The sequence below is a fragment of the Myripristis murdjan genome, chromosome 7 (assembly GCF_902150065.1).
Source record: "Myripristis murdjan chromosome 7, fMyrMur1.1, whole genome shotgun sequence".
Taxonomy (NCBI): Eukaryota; Metazoa; Chordata; class Actinopteri; order Holocentriformes; family Holocentridae; genus Myripristis; species Myripristis murdjan.
The window spans coordinates 9,384,027-9,400,588 of NC_043986.1; the positions used below are offsets into that span (position 1 = coordinate 9,384,027).

General features: G+C 40.7%; 8 non-coding genes across 8 annotated transcripts; 2 read left to right on the top strand and 6 right to left on the bottom strand.

Annotated features, from left to right (window-relative positions):
- The first annotated feature begins 5,334 nt into the window (after positions 1-5,334).
- On the top strand, positions 5,335-5,449 carry LOC115362801 (U5 spliceosomal RNA). The gene has a single exon (XR_003928534.1). It is a non-coding gene; the product is annotated as a U5 spliceosomal RNA (small nuclear RNA).
- A 639-nt stretch (positions 5,450-6,088) lies between these two features.
- Positions 6,089-6,204, top strand: LOC115362783 (U5 spliceosomal RNA). The gene has a single exon (XR_003928517.1). It is a non-coding gene; the product is annotated as a U5 spliceosomal RNA (small nuclear RNA).
- An 877-nt stretch (positions 6,205-7,081) lies between these two features.
- On the bottom strand, positions 7,082-7,196 carry LOC115362810 (U5 spliceosomal RNA). The gene has a single exon (XR_003928542.1). It is a non-coding gene; the product is annotated as a U5 spliceosomal RNA (small nuclear RNA).
- Positions 7,197-7,570: 374 nt separating this feature from the next.
- Positions 7,571-7,685, bottom strand: LOC115362782 (U5 spliceosomal RNA). The gene has a single exon (XR_003928516.1). It is a non-coding gene; the product is annotated as a U5 spliceosomal RNA (small nuclear RNA).
- A 648-nt stretch (positions 7,686-8,333) lies between these two features.
- LOC115362815 (U5 spliceosomal RNA) lies at positions 8,334-8,448 on the bottom strand. Its single transcript, XR_003928547.1, has one exon. It is a non-coding gene; the product is annotated as a U5 spliceosomal RNA (small nuclear RNA).
- A 2,179-nt stretch (positions 8,449-10,627) lies between these two features.
- LOC115362795 (U5 spliceosomal RNA) lies at positions 10,628-10,742 on the bottom strand. The gene has a single exon (XR_003928528.1). It is a non-coding gene; the product is annotated as a U5 spliceosomal RNA (small nuclear RNA).
- Positions 10,743-11,697: 955 nt separating this feature from the next.
- On the bottom strand, positions 11,698-11,812 carry LOC115362789 (U5 spliceosomal RNA). The gene has a single exon (XR_003928523.1). It is a non-coding gene; the product is annotated as a U5 spliceosomal RNA (small nuclear RNA).
- A 653-nt stretch (positions 11,813-12,465) lies between these two features.
- On the bottom strand, positions 12,466-12,580 carry LOC115362799 (U5 spliceosomal RNA). The gene has a single exon (XR_003928532.1). It is a non-coding gene; the product is annotated as a U5 spliceosomal RNA (small nuclear RNA).
- Between the last annotated feature and the right edge of the window lie 3,982 nt (positions 12,581-16,562).

Below are 16,562 nucleotides of genomic sequence, written 5' to 3' on the forward strand. Positions count from 1 at the left end.
CCATTGAGTTTCCAAACAGTTTCCAAAGAAACAGTTACAACATCAAGAATTATTCATGAACCCTTAAATTTTCACTGAATTGGAAAAAAGGGTGTAGAGGGCACATTCAATTTCATCTTGAATTATAGCTGCTGCGCAGCAATGGCTGGGGCCGGGAAATTTTAGACAATTCTGAGCAACAAGTGGAGAATAGGAAGATGAAAAATGGAAGGTGGCATTCTGATGTGCATTTTGCATCAGTTGAGATTTGAACTCACAATTTTTGGCATGAAGGACAACACACTATCGCTCTGAGCTAACTGGCAAGTGTCAATTCATGTGTAGCTTCACAAACTGACTGAGCCAATCACTGACGTGCAGGACAGCAGCCATCCATGCATGGAAAGACAGATTTTAAACAGCTGTCAAAAATTCAGTTATTAAGACAAAAATCTGAAAATACACATAGTGCATCTAGACAGCATGGAGATGTTGATCATTTGTTTTTAACAATGATTGATTTGTTCCATAAGTGAAAAACTGATGTTTAAAAATGCCATTCTTGCATTGACTCCTATTGTTCACATGAGAGCAAAATTCAAAATGCTATCAAAAATTGGGTTTTTGAGATAAAATTCTGAAATTTGCCACACATCATCTACCATGACTCCAAAATTTTGTCAACATTTAAGATTTATTTACCAAGAATTTTTAAGTGTACGTTTACAGTACTGTTTACAGTCAAACATTTTGATGCACTGTAGGCTCAATTTTTGATAAATCAAAAATCTGTGTGGATCATTTGTGTAGGACAGTCTGAAGATGCTCTGTAACTAGTTTGGTGACATTTGAGCAAAAATTGTGGGAGGAGATAGGTTTAATAAGTTTTATAGTTTCTGAAAAAACAAAGTGGTGGATTTCATAATTTGCAATAGGTTTAAGTGCACAAAAGTTTCTTCAACATTGGGGCTACATTTTGGTGAAAGTTGCAAAGCTGTAGCACCAGTGACGGCTCCTGACAAATTTCCGGGGGGGGGACTATTGCGATGATGGCTAAGATGACCCATTCAATGGGTAAAATAATAATAAATAAAAGTCAGATAGCTAACTTTACAGTTGTTTAATGTGGTTTTCCTGTTCAATCACTAGATGGCAACACCAGACATGAATTGTACACATGGTGGTATTTTTGTACAGCTATATCAAGAACATAAGACAATATTTTTTTCCATTGAAAATGCCCTGAGGGGGGGGTCTAGGGCGATTTTCAATCTAACTGAGATCGCCCCAAGGGGCGGGGCTGCTGGTTGGAAAGTGACATTCAAAAGCTCAATAAATTGGGTTGAACCTGACATGGTCTGCCATACTTTTTATTTGTGTTTTTTCTGTTAACTTTGACCCTAAGGACCAATAATTGGAGGGTCTGCTCTGCTGGAAAATCAGGCGTTTTCTCACTTTTTTCCAATATTTTCATCTTTACTTCATTGGCAATCAATTATTCCACCAAGTTATGACATCAGTCAATATGCCATTCTTTTCAACAAACTGTTTCAACAAACACACACACACACACACGGCCTACTAAAGCGTCCCTGTCTTCAAGCGCAAGTTCAATCCTTGAACATCTGTTTGGGTCCCCGGTGCAGAGACATGCAATGCCACACTTCACATTGGTTCTTGCACAGCAGCATCCCCGGGAACACATGCTTTTCTTGCAACGGCAGTATTTGCTGTGCTTGAGTTCTGAAGGTTTTGCCTCTTTCAGCATCATCGTTGCCACCAATTTGCCATTGACAAGTTGTCTCCCAAAATCAGTTGCAGCTGGGTAGGTTGGCTTAACCAGGTGTGCCCGCTTACACACAGCCAACTGATGCAGGGCTCGGCGAAGGTGTAATAGGAAGGCATCTTCAGTTGGTGGAAGACAACGCATGTCTCCTTTGATGCTCACAAAGAGATGGGCTCGCAGTGCATCCAGAGTACCACCAAAGTCACTGTCACTTACCACAGATGATGATGAGCAGCTTTGAAATCCGTTGGTTACCGTCGGTTGGTTGTGTGTGTAAGTGTGCCATGATGCTCAATATCCAGCATGTTTTTCAGAATTTTGAGTTGTCTAAAAAAATTCCATTGAAGTTCTGCGCCTGTTGATTGCCAACTAGTAGTTAAATCATCACAGATCCAATGATTTTGGTTGGATTTTTATCATTTTGTTCTGTGGAATGAGTGTACAGTTTGTTGAAAAGAATGGCATATTGACTGATGTCATAACTTGGTTGCATAGTGACAAGCAAGCTTGTCTTAACAGCTGGCGACAGATCGGAGGAGTCCTGGGGGTCGATGGAGAGACTTGCCAGAAGAATTGGAAGGCAATCCGCAATCGGTATATTTGCACTAGACGGAAAATGCTTGAGAAGCGGAGCAGGGACGGGGCAGAGGATATATTTTGCCCGGCCGTTATAAAACGTCTTGGCTGGCTTAAGAATTATGTTTCCCACCGCAGCACCGACACCAACTTCCCTCTGAGTCCAGGAAAAGCAAAAGAAAAGCAAGAAAGCGTGCCCCAGAGATAGATGCTGTGGAGGCCGCCCTTCTGAAGAGGCTCGATGAGATCAGGGAGGATCGGCAATCAAGTCAAAACCTCTACGCCAATTTCAGGATGTATGCGGGCAGCTTCTTATGCCCCTTTTCCACTAGTACCTAGTCAGCTCAACTCGGCTCGACTCTACTCGGTTTAAGAGCTTTTCCATTAGGTGGTAGTACCTGCTAGCAGGTCCCATTTTAGGACCTACTCAGCTGGGGTTCCAAGCGAGCTGAGTCAAGCTGAAAATGTGACGTAAACACCGTGCAGACAACTGATTGGACAGGGAGTGACGAGAGCGACTCCCGCACGAAAACAAAACCCGACATTAAAAAAAAAAAAAAAAAAAAACGGCAACAGCGGCCGTGCTCATTGATCGTCAGTGAAGCTGTCAAAGTCGGAAAATGGCAAGCAAACCGCTACCGCGGTCAAATAAAGACGTGGAGACTTTTCTGTGCTTGGTGGCGGCCCAAAGAATCCAGAGGGAGCTGGACGGTGCGCCGCCTTGCTATGACAACTCCACCCACGGCGAGGTGCTACTCAGTTGTAATGGAAAACCACCTAAACCGTGTCGAGGCGAGTAGAGTCGAGCCGAGTAGATACTAATGGGAAAGGGCCATTACAGGAGTTGCCACAAGATTCGCTAAAAGACTGATGAGAGAGATGAAGCAACTCATGGACGTTTATGTTCTTTTAAAGTGCTAGGATCTGAGGCCTAAAGCTAGATTAACATAGTCGGGCTTTCTCTTACTTATCTGGCTTCACTTAACGAGACATCAGCACTCAGGATTTTCGGTACCATAAAGCCGGCTATCAACTCACTAATTCAACCCAGGCTTTCCAATCTAGATCTGTGCGCGCTCACATAAAAAGGGGGGAGTTTGCTGCATGCGACCAATCGCAGACATGGAAAAATCTACCCAAGCCGCATACGAGGAGTAGACAATAATCATTAATAAATACGAGGAATATAAATCAATAATCCAGGCAAAAAGCAACACAGTTGCAGCTGCCAAAAGCCGCAAGGAATGGTGGCAAAAAATCGCCGACTGTGTCAATGCGTAAATTAGTGGGATTATAATATTACTTCCCCACCATGACGCCACGAGTAGATCTGACAGTAATGTGTGTGTTCAATAAATGAATGTGTCTCTCACTCAGCCATACACTCCTGCAGAGGAACTGGCCCTCTCTAACAGTGAGGGTCGACCCTCGCTGGACCGCTGCCTTCAGTTTGAGTTTTGTCAGAATCGCCACTTTGATTCAACTGGTTTTGATATTTCATTTTATAAACCATCTGACGCCTCGTAATTATTCTGCTGGTTAAAATATTATTTCACCGTCACTTAAAGACTGTAAAACATTTAGCATTAACTCCCATGTGGACTTTTCAGGGCAGACTCCCTAAATACTAAATATGAACAAACTAATGGAAACCTAAAGGAGCCCAGAGGCTGGCGTGTATTTTATGAAACTTTTATTTAACCCTCTGAATTAAATTCCCCTAATTTATTTTCATAAACATTTAAAAAAAAAAAAAAAAAAAAACATTAGGCTACATCAGTCTACAAGATCAATTTTTGGTTGGACAGTGCAGTCATGAGTAACAAAAAAAATAGCCTACAAGAAGAATTCTAAAATGTATTAACTTTAATTTTATAAAAGAAGAAGAAAGGGAAAATGGGCAGGCCATTTTCCAAGAGAGCTGATTGGTCAGTAGGTGGGGCTTTTCTACCTGCTGAGCTCTTGTCCTGAACTTAGCCTGCTCCGGAGCAGGTTAGGTGTTCAGCATACGTTACCACGGCAACGTAGCCCGATAAAAAGTAAGCCACCTTTATGGTACAGAAAAGCCAGGGTTAAGCCTGAAGTTAGCTCGCTAAGCCCAAATCCAGCTTTATGGTACAGGCCTCTGGTTAGGACCAGGCTTGTCGTGTTAACGACAGTCGTTAGGTGCTGGTTTCACTTGGCCATTGTTGTGGTCTGGTACGACTGGTGTGACTCTGGCGACTGTCGCTTCACCAGACCACAACAATGGTCAAGTGAAACCAGTGCCTGCATGAACACACCCACAGGCATTAGGGTGGACACTCCCACAGAGGTTAAATACCTGGACCTTACCCCACTGTCTTTGTCAGACTAGTGCGGACGAGAAAGACCAATGCGCATGAACTGATGAAGCCCCTTGAATAAGAGGTGAAACATCTTCCTAAGACAAATACAAGTCCAGTTGCCTACAATTCAATTTGCCAAAAGTGGAGCAATGGAAGTTTTTGTCTTCACCAACAACTTCCCTCCATTCTACTGGTGCACTGTCAGAATCTGCAAAGTTGACAGGGATGTACCTCAGCCGCTCGTGTTGGTTAGATGAGCAAAGGTAGTTGTGAACAGCAACGTATGCTTTGGTTACTTCCTCCGCAGACTCCAGCGAGCACTCCATGGCCTTCCCAAACACCCTCCACATGTTTGGGAAGGCCATGGAGTGCTCGCTGTCATGGATCAAGACTTAAAGTGACTCTAAAACATGAGCACTGGACTGAAACAGTTAAGACTACAAATACAATAATTGAGAAACAAAAAAAAACTGCTACCCATTGCTCTCATTGCATTATGGGAAAAGTGTGACCACGCCTCTGCTTTTCCAGCCCCAGTGCTCGTGCTTTAGGACTTGATCAGCCCTCCAGATGAGGGGTGTCAGTTCACAAAGTTGATTTATAAACCGACACCGAGGATGTTAAGACGGAGAAAGGGGCTGGATCCTCGTTCCTCTCTGAGGCAGTTCACTCTTGTTTCTCTTCAAGTCGTATAAATCTTTCGCCTTTTACTAAAGATTTCCGTGGAGAGGAGCATTATGAGTATCAACTAATTTTTTGATGCCCTGCATTCAGTGGGGCTTCTAATGTTGTACAAATGAAAATATAGTTTACAGCAGTAGTTTTTAAGTTCACAGGTTATTCGAAAAGCAAAATTGTGCTCAGAGTTTGCCCATAATGTTTGTGGGGCTTTTAACTCTGTAGAGAGAAGTAAACATTTGTTAGTGTGTTTTCTTGAGTTCACAGCTGTATCATCACAAACTGTTTATGTTGAACACAGTGGAAACTGTGTGAAGAAGAAGATATCGTTTAGCGTATTATCTCAGCTCGTTCCTGTGGTGATTTGTTAAATAATGCTAACCTCTCTGTCTTTTTCCAAAAATGGGGAAAGTTGTAATTTAGATGGAAATGAAATGTGTCTTTTATACAAGTTTTTTTTATTTGTTTTGTTTTGTTTTGTTTTTTGTTTTCTTTTAGTGCGACGCAATTGCAGGTATTACGAAGGAGAAAAGAATTTTTTTGAAAAGCAGAGGCGTGGTCACAGTTTTCCCATAATGCAACAAGAGCAATGGGTCAATTGTTTTAGAGTCATTTTAAGTCTTGATCTGCCCTCCTGGTGAGATAAATGAAGTGGTGTCATTCACAAAGTTGATTTATAAACCGACACCGAGGATGTTAAGACGGAGGAAGGGGCTGGATCGTCGTTCCTCTCAAAGGCAGTTCACTCTTGTTTCTCTTCAGATCGTATAAATCTTTCGCCTTTTACTAAAGATTTCCGTGGAGAGGAACATTATGAGTATCAACTAATTTTTTGATGCCCTGCGTTAAAACAGGGCTCCCAGTGTTGTGCAAAATAACATAAAAAAATTAGTATGCTAAATACAGTGGTACTTGACATTGAGTGGGATTATCATAATCTAGAGAGATTTTACAGATCAACTTCCAATGATGATATGGTGGAAAATGAAGAAACAAACATAATTTTATATATATTTTTTAAGTTAAAGTATTTGCTTCCTATCATTGCTAATTACACATAATCTGATGTTGTGGGGAAAAAAAGACATTAGTACTTAGTTCAGTCTTTATCTTTTCATGAAATTAAGTGGAATTACCACGATTTTTCTGGATTACGATATAGAGATGTTACAGATCAAATTTCAACAATGATATGGAGAAAAATGGAGAAACAAACATATTGTTGCATCTTTTTTTAACTTGAAGTATTTGCTTCCTATCATTGCTGATTACCTGTAATAAGCTTCACTTTCACTTAACTTGATTCACAACCTAACACCCTGCTCTTTTGTTTGCCACAAGAATGAACAGGATGACTAAATTAAAGGGACTCAAGACATGTTTCTCTCTGAATACATCAACTGTGTCAAACAGTTAAACTTTGCTTTTATTTTCACATAACTAGAAACCCTGCTGAATGCAGGGCATCAAAAATTACTTGAAACGCATCCTGATGGCAGATCAAGTCTTAAAGTGACACTAAAACAAGAGCACTGGACAGAAATGATTCAAGCTACAAAAGCAAGTGTCCTAGGTAGCAATGATGTGAACAAAAAAACCCAAATAATAATGTGTATATTTCTCCATTTCCCACTGTATCATCATTAGAATTGAATCTGTAAATCTGTAGGTCCCAACAATCTCACACAACCTGAAACAAACCTTTATAGTGAGTCTTTTCTTGCACAACATTAGAAGCCCTATTAAATGCAGGGCATTAAAAAATTAGTTGATACTCATAATGCTCCTCTCCACGGAAATCTTTAGTAAAAGGCGAAAGATTTATACGAACTGAAGAGAATCAAGAGTGAACTGCCTCAGAGAGGAACGAGGATCCAGCCCCTTTCTCCGTCTTAACATCCTCTGTGTCGGTTTAGAAATCACCTTTGTGAACTGACACCACTTCATCGATCTCATCAGGAGGGCAGATCAAGACTTAAAGCACAAGCACTGGACAGAAATGATTCAAGCAACAAAAACAAAAAAATTATAATAAAAAAAAAAAAAAAAAGTGACCTGTTGCTCTTGTTGCATTATGGGGGAAGTGTGATCACGCCTCTGCTTTTCAAAAAAAGTTCTCCTATATAATATCCTCAGCTGCACTGCACTAAAAATGTAACTTAAAAAAAACCAAATCCTTTATCAATAGTCTGTTAACTTACAGCTTTATTTGCACAACATTAGCAGCCCCACTGAATGCAGGGCATCAAAAAATTAGTTAATACTCATAATGTTCCTCTCCACGGAAATCTTTAGTAAAAGGCGAAAGATTTATACGATCTGAAGAGAAACAAGAGTGAACTGCCTTAAAGAGGAACGAGGATCCAGCCCCTTTCTCCGTCTTAACATCCTCGTTGTCGGTTTATAAACCAAATTTCTGAACTGACACCACTTCATCCATCTCATCAGGACATCAGGAAAGCACGATCACTGGACAGAAGTGATTCAAACCACAACATAAAAAAAGAAAAAAAAACCTGTGACCATTGCTCTTGTTACATTGTGGGAAAAGTGTGACCACACCTCTGCTTTTCAAAAAAAATTCTCCTATATAATACCCTCAGCTGCATTGCACTAAAAATGTAATTAAAAAAAAAAAACTTATGTAAAAGATAGATTTAATTTCCATCTAAATAACAACTTTACCCCATTTGTAGAAAAAGGCAGAGAGGTGAGCAGGATTTAACAAATCACCACAGGAACGAGCTGAGATAATACACTAAATAATATCTTCTTCTTCACACAGTTTCCACTGTGTTCAGCCTAAACAGTTTGTGATGATACAGCTGTAAACTCAAGAAAACACACTAACAAATGCTTACTTCTCCACAGTGTTGAAAGCCCTACAAGGATTATGGGGAGACTGTGAGCACAACTTTGCTTTTAAAATAACTTGTAACTTTAATAACTAATGGCGTAAACTATGCTTTTATTTGCACAACATGGGAAGCCCCACTGAAAGCAGGGCATCAAAAAATTAATTGATACTCATAACACTCCTCTCCACGGAAATCTTTAGTAAAAGGCGAAAGATTTATACGATTTGAAGAGAAACAAAAGTGAACTGCCTCAGAGAGGAACGAGGATCCAGCCCCTTTCTCCGTCTTAACATCCTCGGTGTCGGTTTATAAATCTACTTTCTGAACTGACACCACTTCATCCATCTCATCAGGAGGACAGATCAAGTCTTAAAGTAGCTGGGTTTCCATCCACCTATTTTTATTCGCATTTTCAGAAATTGCGAAAAAAAACTTGGATGGAAACGCCAGAAATTCGAAAAACGGCCGAAAATTCGCAAAAAAGTTTTTACGCTCGGAGGGGGTGGATTTCTCAGCGTATCGATAAAAGAAAATGCGACTTTTTGCTGTGGAAACAGGTTTTGCGAATAAACGATGACTGGACCAGATATCACGTCAAACTTCTACGCTACAGTCTTATTATTAGTTGTTATTATTATTATTAGTCTCTTATTCCTTATTTAGGATGGGTCGGTACGAAGTTAGCGCTGCCAAAATAGTAACCAGACTTCTCCCAAGAGCCGACAAGCTCAGCAGGAATCTGTCCATGATCAGCTGTTGAGTGTCAGCTGAGTGTTTGGCTGTGTCCGGGGAATTCAGTATTGTTGTTGTTGTTGTTCAGTGGACACAGACGCTATCTTATGATGTCATCTCACGGCGCACTCTCCTCTCAATAATTGCAAAACAAAACTAATGGAAACAGGCATAAATTCGCATTTTCTTTTGCGCATTTGGACAAAATTCGCTCAAAAATTTCGATATATTTGGATGGAAACCCAGCTACTGACTCTATTGGCGCTTTTCGGTTTCAGGTGTTTTCCATTACAATTGAGTACCACCTCATCGTGGGTGGAGTCGTCATAGCAAGGCGGCCCCACCACCAAGCGCAGAAAAGTCTCCACCTCTTCATTTGACCACGGTACCGGTTTGCTTGCCATTTTCCAACTTTGCCAACTTCAGCGATGATCAATGCGCACGGTCGCTGTTGCCAGGTTGTTTTTTTTTTTTTTTTTTTTTTTAAAATGGCGGGTTTGGTTTTCGTGAAGGAGTCGCTCTCATGTGTCATCCCTGTCTGTCCAATCAGTGGCTTGCACTCCATTTACGTCACATTTTGGCTCAACTCAGCTCACTTGGAACCCCGGCCAAGAAGGTACTAAAATAGTAACTGGTACCAGGCACTACCACCTAATGGAAAAGCTTACAAACCGAGTAGAGTCGAGCCGAGCCGAGTCGAGTAGGTGCCAGTGGAAAAGCGCCATAAAACATGAGTTCATATTCAAGCTACAAAATAAATAATTAAAAAAAAAATGCTACCCATTGCTCTCGTGGCATTATGGCAAAAGTATGACCCCGTCTCTGCTTTTCAAACATTTTGCTCTCCTACATGAGACCTGCTGTTGTAATTCACTTCAGAAATTTTTGAATTCAAAACAAAACAAAAAAACTTGGCGAAAACGAACATTTCATTTAAATATCAATTCAAACTTCACCCACTGAGGACTAAGACAGAGAGGTGAGCGCGATTTGAAGCAACTAATTTGCAGCCTACAGATCAATGAGAAGCTGTTTGCTGTCACATAAAACAAGACATCAGACACAATGACATCAAGCAGGAGAGAGAAATGCAACAAATAAACACCACACAGGTTTGCCACTGACCTCCCAGAAGAAAATATTGCTTTTTCCATTTTTATTGAAAAAGTCCACACTCCATGTCAACCTTTTGCTTTTTGCCAACATGTGCAGCAACAACTCTGCTGGGTTTTCTTCTGCTTCCAGCCGAGTCTACTGAATTCATCAGTATTTATGGTTCATTTAGCAAATTATCATATAAACCTCTATTTAGCTTATTATGGGTAATCAGCAATGATATGAAACAAACACTTCAACTTAATAAAAAACCAAAAATAATACTATGTTTCTCCATTTCCCACTGTGTTATCATTAGAATTTAATCTGTAATACTTCCATAGGTTATGGTAATTTTTTTTCTATATTCCTTGTTTATAATGTTTATATTGCATTTTGCTATTTATTATCTGTTTATACTGTTTATAATGTAAATTATGCTTCATATTTTGCTATCCACTTTGCTGCTGTAACGCTTGAAATTTCCCCACCGTGGGACTAAGAAAGGAATATCTTATCTTAATCCAACTCAGTTGCATAGTGCAGTTTTGTAGTGACATTATTAAGTTATTTATCTTGTTTTTCACATCATTGGAAGCCCTGTTAAACACAGGGCATCAAAAAATTAGTAAATACTCATAATGTTCCTCGCCACGGAAATCTTTAGTAAAAGGCGAAAGATTTATACGCTCTGAAGAGAAACAAGAGTGAACTGCTTTAGAAAGGGACGAGGATTCAGCCCCTTTCTCCGTCTTAACATCCTCAGTGTTGGTTTATAAACCAACTTTCTGAACTGACACCACTTCATCCATCTCATCAGGAGGGCAGATCAAGACTTAAAGTGACTCTCAAGCACAAGCACTGGACAGAAAGGGTTAAGACTACAAATAAAATAATTGGGGGGAAAAAAGCTGCTACCCATTGCTCTCGTTGCATTATGGGAAAAATGTGACCACGTCTCTGCTTTTCAAAAATGTTGCTCTCCTACATAACACTTGCTATTGTGATTCACTTCAGAAATGTTTAATTCAAAACAAAACAAAACAAAAAACGTGGGGAAAGCACACACAAATAAACACCACACAGGTTTGCCACTGACCTCACAGAAGAAAATTTCGCTTTTTCCATTTTTATTGAAAAAGTCCACACTCCATGTCAGCCTTTCGCTTTTTTGCTACCATGTGCAGCAACAACTCTGCTGGGTTTTCTTCTGCTTCCAGCCGAGTCTACTGAATTTATCAGTATTTATGGTTTATTTAGCGAATTATCATATAAACCTCTATTTAGCTTATTATGGGTAATCAGCAATGATATGAAGCAAACACTTCAACTTAATAAAAAACCAAAAATAATACTATGTTTCTCCATTTCCCACTGTGTTATCATTAGAATTTAATCTGTAATACTTCCATAGGTTATGGTAATTTTTTTTCTATATTCCTTGTTTATAATGTTTATATTGCATTTTGCTATTTATTATCTGTTTATACTGTTTATAATGTAAATTATGCTTCATATTTTGCTATCCACTTTGCTGCTGTAACACTTGAAATTTCCCCACTGTGGGACTAAGAAAGGAATATCTTATCTTAATCAAACTCAGTTGCATAGTGCAGATTTGTAGTGACATTATTAAGTTATTTATCTTGTTTTTCACATCATTGGAAGCCCTGTTAAACACAGGGCATCAAAAAATTAGTAAATACTCATAATGTTGCTCTCCACGGAAATCTTTAGTAAAAGGCGAAAGATTTATACGCTCTGAAGAGAAACAAGAGTGAACTGCCTCAGAGAGGAACGAGGATCCAGCCCCTTTCTCCGTCTTAACATCCTCGGTGTTGGTTTATAAACCAACTTTGTGAACTGACACCACTTCATTTATCTCATCAGGAGGGCAGATCAAGACTTAAAGCACGATCACTGGACAGAAATGATTCAAACAACAACATAAAAAAAGAAAAAAAAAAAACTGCGAGCACTGCTCTTGTTGCATTATGGGAAAAGTGTGACCACACCTCTGCTTTTCAAAAAAAATTCTCCTATATAATACCCTCATCTGCATTGCACTAAAAATGTAATTAAAAAAAAAAAAACTTATGTAAAAGATAGATTTAATTTCCATCTAAATTACAACTTCACCCCATTTGTAGAAAAAGGCAGAGAGGTGAGCATGATTTAACAAATCACCACAGGAACGAGCTGAGATAATACACTAAATAATATCTTCTTCTTCACACAGTTTCCACTGTGTTCAGCCTAAACAGTTTGTGATGATACAGCTGAAGAAAACACACTAACAAATGCTTGCTTCTCCACAGTGTTAAAAGCCCTACAAGCATTATGGGGAGACTGTGAGCATAACTTTGCTTTAAAAATAATCTGTGATCTTAATAACTAATTGTGTAAACTATGCTTTTATTTGCACAACATGGGAAGCCCCAGTGAATGCAGGGCATCAAAAAATTAGTTGATACTCATAATGCTCCTCTCCACGGAAATCTTTAGTAAAAGGCGAAAGATTTATACGATCTGAAGAGAAACAAGAGTGAACTGCCTCAAAGAGGAACGAGGATCCAGCCCCTTTCTCCGTCTTAACATCCTCGGTGTCGGTTTATAAATCAACTTTGTGAACTGACACCACTTGATTCATCTCATCCTGAGCTGACTAAGGCAGGAAAAAACATACCCATTGCACACTGCATTATGGGTAAATTGTGACCACACTTCTGCGTTTCGAAAGTCTTTTCTCTTCTATAATATCTGCCATTGAGTTTCCAAATAGTTTCCAAAGAAACAGTTACAACATCAAGAATTATTCATGAACCCTTAAATTTTCACTGAATTGGAAACTAACAGGCAGAGAAATCTGCTGCTGCAATTTGCTAAAGAAATTTAGGTTAAGAAAAAAGGGTGTAGAGGGCACATTCAATTTCATCTTGAATTATAGCTGCTGCGCAGCAATGGTTGTGGCCGGGCAATTTTAGACAATTCTGAGCAACAAGTGGAGAATAGGAAGATGAAAAGAAAGGTGGCATTCTGCATCAGTTGAGATTTGAACTCACAATTTTTGGCATAAAGGACAACACACTATCTCTCTGAGCTAACTGGCAAGTGTCAATTAATGTGCAGTTTCACAAACTGACTGAGCCAATCACTGACGTGCAGGACAGCAGCCATCCATGCATGGAAAGGCAGATTTTAAACAGCTGTCAAAAATTCAGTTATTAAGACAAAAATCTGAAAATACACATAGTGCATCTAGACAGCATGGAGATGTTGATCATTTGTTTTTAACAATGATTTTTTTTTTTCGGAAAAAGGTGGCATGCCCTCTCCGGGTTGGAGAGGGCATGCCTCAAGTGGAGGAGTTCAAGTATCTCGGGGTCTTGTTCATGAGTGAGGGAAGGATGGAGCGTGAGATTGACAGGCGGATCGGTGCAGCCTCCGCAGTGATGCGGTCGGTGTACTGGTCCGTCGTGGTGAAGAAGGAGCTGAGCCAAAAGGCGAAGCTCTCGATTTACCAGTCAATCTACGTTCCTACCCTCACCTATGGTCATGAGCTTTGGGTAATGACCGAAAGGACAAGATCACGGATACAAGCGGCTGAAATGAGTTTCCTTCGTAGGGTGGCCGGGCGCTCCCTTAGAGATAGGGGGAGGAGCTCGGAGTAGAGCCGCTGCTCCTCCGCATCGAGAGGAACCAGTTGAGGTGGCTCGGGCATCTGTTTCGGATGCCCCCTGGACGCCTCCCTGGGGAGGTGTTCCGGGCATGCCCCACCGGGAGGAGGCCCCAGGGAAGACCCAGGACACGCTGGAGGGACTATTGTCTCTCGGCTGGCCTGGGAACGCCTTGGGGTTCCTCCTGAGGAGCTGGCGGAAGTGTCTGGGGAGAGGGAAGTCTGGGCATCTCTGCTTAGACTGCTGCCCCCGCGACCCGGCAGAAGATGGATGGATGGATTGATTTGTTCCATAAGTGAAAAACTGATGTTTAAAAATGCCATTCTTGCATTGACTCCTATTGTTCACATGAGAGCAAAATTCAAAATGCTATCAAAAATTGGGTTTTTGAGATAAAATTCTGAAATTTGCCACACATCATCTACCATGACTCCAAAATTTTGTCAACATTTAAGATTTATTTACCAAGAATTTTTAAGTGTATGTTTACAGTACTGTTTACAGTCAAACATTTTGATGCACTGTATAGGCTCAATTTTTGATAAATCAAAAATCTGTGTGGATCATTTGTGTAGGACAGTCTGAAGATGCTCTGTAACTAGTTTGGTGACATTTGAGCAAAAATTGTGGGAGGAGATAGGTTTAATAAGTTTTATAGTTTCTGAAAAAACAAAGTGATGGATTTCATAATTTGCAATAGGTTTAAGTGCACAAAAGTTTCTTCAACATTGGGGCTACATTTTGGTGAAAGTTGCAAAGCTGTAGCACCAGTGACGGCTCCTGACAAATTTCTCAGGGGGGGGCAACTATTGCGATGATGGCTAAGATGATCCATTCAATGGGTAAAATAATAATAAATAAAAGACAGATAGCTAACTTTACAGTTGTTTAATGTGGTTTTCCTGTTCAATCACTAGATGGCAACACCAGATATGAATTGTACACATGGTGGTATTTTTGTACAGCTATATCAAGTTACCATATTCATCCGAACATAAGACAACATTTTTTCCATTGAAAATGCCCTGAAAAAACGCCCTCGTCTAATATTGGGGGTCTAAGCAAATACACATGTATTGTGCTGTAGGCAGGCTCGCCTGATGCCGCTGTTACCGGCGAATGGCCGCATTGTGCAGTCAATAATCAACCATGTTGTCTCTGTCATTGTCCGTTGTGCTGCTGCAGCCGCGTATGAACAAAAGTTGATTTATAATGAAAGGTATATATGCCAGTCTGTGTGCGCCGCTCACCTGTCAGATCCGGCAGTCCTGACTGGGTGGGCGCGGTACCGGCCGGTGCCGCGGCCGGCCCGCCTGATGCCGACCGGTGGCTTTTTTATTCAAACAAGATTTTGTCCATATAAAAAGTATTTTTCCAAAAAAGGGTCTTGAAAAAGAGGGGTCGTCTTAAAATCAGGGTCGTCTTTTATGCGGGTCAATACGGTAAATGCCTCAAATACAATAAATTTGATTCCACAACAAAAACACTTCCACCGTACAGCTACACTGTCTTCTACTAGTTTGCCCATGAAATCACTGTCAGCAGAATGAAATGATGGAGTTGCTGGGCCTCCCGCCCAACGCTGCACGTATCGTCCGCGCACGCAACGGTGTGTATGACGAAATCACGTTGGGGTAAGCCATACCTGTCAAGTATCCCGTTTTGGCCGGGATTTTCCCGTATTTTACCCTCCTTTCCCGGCCCCCTCCCGTATTAGTATTTTCCCGTAAATTCCCCGTATTTAACCTGCATTTATTAAAAATAATAATAATACCCCGGGGCGAGCCGCCCATTCCCAGTCTGACGTCTGCCACCCGCTACAGTAACCTACTGCATGTACTGTAGGTGGCAGTTGTCGCGAGGTTAGTGTGACATTGTCAGAGAAGAGTGAAAATTGACCTCCGAAACTGTCGCGGTAAATAAACATCCCATGTCTGATTAAAAGGACCAAAAACGTTTTTGAGTTAAATGGAAGACATGATGACTGTATTTGAACTATTGATTTATAATGATGTCGGGCCATGCCTGTGTATTTCAACGTGATGACGTGCATACCGGGGGACCCCCCCCCCCCCCCCCCCCCCCCCCCCCCCCCCCCCCCCCAAAAAAAAAAAAAAAATCTCCCGGATTTTACTACTCAAATGTTGACAGGTATGGGTAAGCCCTCCCTGGGCCCATAGAAATTAATTGTAGGGTCCAAAATGTGGGGGAAAAAAAAAAAAAAAATCTCACCATGTAAGTCTATGAGAGTGCCTAGGGCGATTTTCAATCTAACTGAGATCGCCCCAAGGGGCGGGGCTGCTGGTTGGAAAGTGACATTCAGGCTGCTGATGTCACAGCAATATTCGGGCTGCTGATTGGACAATAATATTAAGACCTAGACTGTCAAGATAAACTCTTTTTTTTTTCGTTTGGCTTTAGGAGGGCGATGCACTATCGCCCACTATGGGCCAGCCGCCCCTATGTAGCACATATGGTTGATTTGTTATGAATTTTCAAAGTTTTGAAATTTAGACGCTTGCTATAGCGGCCCCATCAGGACTATTGGCTTGTGTTTGCAGTTGAGGTAATCTGGCATGGGACTGGACCTTTGTGCAAGAAAGAAAGAAAGAAAGACAGACAGAAAGAAAGAAAAAAAGAAAGAAAGAAAGAAGAAGAACACGCAGGAATACAACAGGGTCCTAGCAGCTTAGGCTGCCCGGCCCCTAATTACAACACTGAGGTCAATTTCCTCTGTAAAATGTTTTTACTGTTAAATTACAATAAACTGATAATACTGCTGCAAAAATAAGGTGAGTAACCTTATTTTGGGTTACCTCATTATGATGCAAATAATTGCCCTGGTGGTTATTCG